We start from the raw sequence: 6,017 nt of genomic DNA on the forward strand, positions 1-6,017 counted from the left end.
TGCAAATTTTGCTGCAAATTAACAAATATTTAGATAATCAAGCAAATTTTCAAGCAAAATGTCAAAAATTTCATGCTTCTCGCTTCTTGAAAGTGTAAATTTATGTTTTTTCTTGTCTTTTATCACAATTTAAAAGCTCACGGCACATTTAAAATGCAATCTTGTTTTTGAAGAGCATAATTAAATGTTTAAAATGGATCTGAAATAGGCTTCTTAACTTCTCCTGAGTGATTCCAGTCGACTACAGCTGCTGACTCCTCTGATCCAGTTTAAATAGAACCCATTAGATCCACTCATTAGACTCAAACACTACAGCGGCAAAGTCTTCAGGAGCACAGCAAAGATGTGAAATACAAGTCAGAAAGTCACGTGGAGCCATTTCAAAGCAGCTTCAGATCCTAAATCATCTGTTTGTCAGAATAAAGTTCATGGTCCAGTTGTGTTACTGCCACCATCAGGAAGAAAACACAAACTATCACCTGCTGCTGAGAGACCATTGGTCAGGATGGTCAATAGTCAACCAAGAACCATCAGAAAGCAGGTCTGGATGAATGAGAAGCTGCTGGAACACAGCTGTCAGTGTCCACAGGGTTCGAGAGGATCCATGAAGAAGGAAGTTCTTCCTCTAGAAGCAGAACTTTAAAGCTCCACTCAAGTCTGCTGCTGATCACATGGACAAAGAAAAGACCTTCTGGAGGAAAGTTCTGTGTTCAGATGGAAGAAAAACTGAAGGTGAGGCCTTTAACCCCAAGAACACCAAACCTACCATCAAGCATGGAGGAGGCAGTATCATCCTCTGGAATAAATCTAATAAAGAAACAAACTTCAGGTTTGTTTCTTGTGACAAAGATTCACGTGTTTCAAAGATCCAATGAAAGGTGACATTGAGAAGACGAAGACAGACTGTTTGTTCTGAAAGTGGAGAAGTTTGTAGATTTACTGACCCCTACTGGTCAAAGTATGAATTTCATAATAAAAGGTCTGTGATGACACATTTTGTGTTCCAGGGACAACTGACTGAAAAAAATGACAGCCAAGTTTAATGTGAATTAAGGCTTTATGTTGAGAGAATAAATTGTGCATTTTTATGACTGCATTTGCAAAATTTACCTTTAATGAAGTTTAGACACACATCAGGCACCAAAGCCATAAAAAAATAAAATAATGAAAAAATATATAATTGTGAATATTATACACTGATGAAAACAAATTAATTTAACTTTGTTACTGTGGTAAGATGTCTCTCGTTTAATAATACATCTATATATTAATTTTCCTTAATTAAAAATTAGTTTGCTAACCTTAATTTAACATGACATCATGTGCATTTTGTAAAAGATTTTTAATGTTTCAGTGAGAAAATTAACATAAGTAAAATCAAATAAATTTCCAATAAAATATAGTTATATAATCTATATTTATTATTTTACATTAGGCATGTACATTTAGTCTATTTCATAATTTCACTGATTTTTTTTTAAATGCAGAAAAAGTAAAATGAAAAGGAATTTATTGTCATTAATTTTGTTTAGTTTTAGAAACATATTTAGAATAAATCAGTAAGTTTTGTCTGTTACATAAAAATGAAATATTTATAAAATTACAATAAATTTGCCATCATAATTTAATAGTCTTTTTGTGTCAAAAAATGCAATTTTCTTAAAAAAATAGGGAAATCTGACATTTTTAATGGCATCTTCTACTCTCTCTCTTTTTTGTAATCCTATCGATATTTTCCTGTATATAAAAACACAGAAAAAATGGAAAATTTAAATCCAAAATTCCATTAAAATTCAATTTTTTAGACTATATTATTTCATTTAATTTTAATTAATACAATATAAATTAATAAAAAGTTTTATTTTATTAATTAACATTTAATTCATACTCATTTAAAAAAATATCTGATTAATATTAATGAATAAAATATTTTACTAATTTTATTAATATTCATTAACAAAATTATTATTGGTAATAAATATTAATAAATAAAACAAAATACATTATTAATTAATATTAATACAAGATTAATTGATAAAATAGTTTATCAATATTTATTAGCAGAAAGTTTTTAATAGTTAATTTTAGTAGTATAATAAGTAATATAATTAAAGAACTCATTTAATGTCACTCGTGTGGTGTTTATGATTCACAGTGACGTCCAAACAGAGTGATGATCACGCGTCTGTCTGAGATATAAAAACTGAAAGATGAACCACATGCAGCATGAATGAAGGTAAACAGGTGTAGAAGTCACATGATGAAAAACAACTGATCTCTGAGGAAACTCTGTAAACGGCACACGATGAAGAACAGATCTGACGTTGATCTGAGGACTTCCAGTAACGGAGTCACATGATCAGTAACAGCTGATCTGTGAGGAGTTGCAGCCGGTGGTTTAGTTTTACAGTAACACATATTTATACGTTTCCTCGTCGTGACGTGATGAATCCTTCAGTTTCCTGACCTGAACTAAACCTTTACACAACTTAAACCTCATTCTACCCGAAATGTTTCAGAATTAAAGAAGACTTTCTGGATCAGTTTTTTTTGACATACTGCACTGTGCTGTAGTGTCTTCTCTTCGGTGATTTTACTTTATTAGTTTATTTTATTTTCTATTCTGTAGCAAACATCTAATTCCACAATCAGGTCTGTTGTTTTTAGTGAGGTTGTAATGAACATATTTTTTCTCTGTTTGTGTATGTACACGGTATTAAAAATAAACATTAAATATCTTTTAAAGGTTAAAGTGGCTATTTAGTATTATGTGCTCAACATTAAGTCTGCATGCTAAAATGTAAGAACTTATGTTTTAGGAACTTCATTTTTTTTGTCCCCATCATATAAAATAATACAATGCTAAAATGATGCTATAATTATAATATAGTATAGATTAAATATAACATATTATATTATTTACTGCCTTTAAAATCCATTTTTATTATTATATAAAGGTATTATATAAAGTAATATTGTATTATATAATACCGTATTATATTATTTTAATTTATATTATAGTTATAGTAATAAAATAAATTAAATTAAATTAATACACTGTATTATATTATAACTAAAATGATAACACGATATAGTATAATTTTAGTTATAATAACAATAATATAGATATAATATAATATTATATTAAGTTAATTTATATTATAGTTCTCGTAACGAAATAAAATAAATTAAATTGAATATTATAACTAAAATGATCATATAATGTCATATAATATGGCCACAAGAGGGCACTGTTGCTCTAATCTATATTTGTTTAATGTTCTTTTATGAAATACCACACTTATACTACTTTTTTAAACGTAGTAGGTTTTGCCATTGCAAACCCATATTTTAGTTTTCGCTGTCATTTTTTTTTTACAAACAACTTTCTTGTATTCAACTTTCACTTTTGTGCTTTTATTCTTATTTTATTGCCATTTTTACTTAGACTTTGCCATACTTCATGTCAAGGTTTTCATTCTGATCTTGAATTTAAGCTGATATCACTAAATGTATTTTAATGTAGGATTTCATTATTTTTTCTATTTTTTTGCACTTGAAAAACCTAAAAGTCTTATTTTGCTTCCTAAATTATTCTCTGCATATAATATCTCCTTTCATCAGCTGATAAATATGAAACACCTGGTTGCTGGTTAAACATTTACTGATTCATAACACTTAAAGTTAGATTCTCTGATTCTCTTTAAGGTGGAATCATGGGAGAGTCTTTTCAGCCATCCAGCAGGATCCTGGTGTAAACAGTGGAGAAGAGGAACAGAAAAGAAAACAAAACCCTGCAGTTCCCAAACATTCCTCCTATATTCAGATGACCTTACAGGGAATGATCCCATCAGCCCCAGTCCCAGACTGGATAATGGCCATGGGAACCAGCAAAGATTATTTTAAATTTAATCCCAGAGTGCCCCTTCTGTCCAACCAGCCAGCATTTCTCACCACTTACTGTCCTGATGTCCGTTTGCCACTGAGTTTCTGTCCCGTTGGAAAGATTCAGTCAGAGGTGAAAATGGAAAATTTAGAGCTACAGTTGTCAGCTAATGTCTACGTCCACGTTTTAATGGCTGTTTCTAGTTTCCAAAGACTCCTAGAACTCAAAATTTTCAATCATGGAATCAATAAAACACATGAATCATCATCACAAAAAATAGTCTTGCCTCCTGGGTCTTTCATAGATTTATTAAAGGTCATAAATATACAATCAGAAATGCTAATATCTGGTAAAACATCCATTTCCATCCAAGTTAGGTTTTTCTGGTTTCAATCTTCTGGTTTATCTTTGAATCTTCTGGACATTGTACCTACCGTCAAGCATGGAGGTGGCAGTATCATTTTACTATCAATTAAACTGAGTCAAATCTGAGTCAGTTTCTTCGTCAGTCCACAGGTTCTTGATGGGTCTAAGTCAGGACTTTGGGGAGACAAGTCTCGAACCTTCATTCTTGCTTGATGGAACCATTTCTTTACCACATCTGATGTGTGTTTGGGTTCATTGTTTTGTCGAAACATCCAGCTTTGTCCAAGAGAAGACTGTGTAGGTAATCCTTCATCATTATTGCTCCATTTACTTTGTGTAAAGCTCCAGTTGCACAGAGCATGATACCATCATGTTTGATGGTAGGTTTGGTGTTTTTGGGGTTAAGAAAAAGACTCGAGACAATCTGAAACCAATCCTATAAAGGTCTAAAACCAGGACCTAAATCAAACCTAAACCAGTCCAAAGAAAATGTTCAGAGCGAGACACAATACAGTCTAAAACCGGTCCTAAACAAAAGTCAAAAACTGGTACAGTAGCGGGACCAAAACCAAACCTAAACTACTCCTAAAAAAGTCCAAAACCCACCAGTCCTCATCCAGGACCACATCCAGAGTAAAATAAATCCTAAATCAACTTTAAATCATACCCAAAACCAGGAGACCCAAGACTGGAACCAAACATAAACCAGTCCCAAGAAAGTCCAGAACCAGTCCAAAACCTCTTCTAGAAAGCCCCAGAGCATGATACTGCCACCTCCATGCTTGATGGTAGGTTTGGTGTTCTTGGGGTTAAAGGCCTCACCTTCAGTTTTTCTTCCATCTGACCACAGAACTTTCCTCCAGAAGGTCTTTTCTTTGTCCATGTGATCAGCAGCAGACTTGAGTGGAGCTTTAAGGTTCTGCTTCTAGAGGAAGAACTTCCTTCTTCATGGATCCTCTCGAACCCTGTGGACACTGACAGCTGTGTTCCAGCAGCTTCTCATTCATCCAGACCTGCTTTCTGATGGTTCTTGGTTGACTATTGACCATCCTGACCAATGGTCTCTCAGCAGCAGGTGATAGTTTGTGTTTTCTTCCTGATGGTGGCAGTAACACAACTGGACCATGAACTTTATTCTGACAAACAGATGATTTAGGATCTGAAGCTGCTTTGAAATGGCTCCACGTGACTTTCTGACTTGTATTTCACATCTTTGCTGTGCTCCTGAAGACTTTCCCGCTGTAGTGTTTGAGTCTAATGAGTGGATCTAATGGGTTCTATTTAAACTGGATCGGAGGAGTCAGCAGTTGTAGTCGACTGGAATTACTTAGGAGAAGTTAAGAAGCCTATTTCAGACCCATTTTAAGTATTTAATTAGGTTCTTCAAAAACAAGATCGTATTTTAAATGTGTCATGAGCTTTTAAATTGTGATAAAAGACAAGAAAAAACAATACATTTACACTTTCAAGAAGCAAGAAGGATGACATTTTTAACATTTTGCTTGAAAATTTGCTTGAAAATATATTTGCCTTGCTGAGCTCCTCAGACGTTCTCGCTGTAGTGTTTGAGTCTAATGAGTGGATCTAATGGTTCTATTTAAACTGGATCAGAGGAGTCAGCAGCTGTAGTCGACTGGAATCACTCAGGAGAAGTTAAGAGGCCATGAAGCTAAAAAAATTAGATTAACACAACTTTCTACAACATCAAAACTAATCATTTAAGTTGCTGTAAGTATATTTGTGACACAGCAGATATTGTCATGTT

Source organism: Acanthochromis polyacanthus, chromosome 15 (genome assembly GCF_021347895.1).
Source record: "Acanthochromis polyacanthus isolate Apoly-LR-REF ecotype Palm Island chromosome 15, KAUST_Apoly_ChrSc, whole genome shotgun sequence".
NCBI lineage: Eukaryota > Metazoa > Chordata > Actinopteri > Pomacentridae > Acanthochromis > Acanthochromis polyacanthus.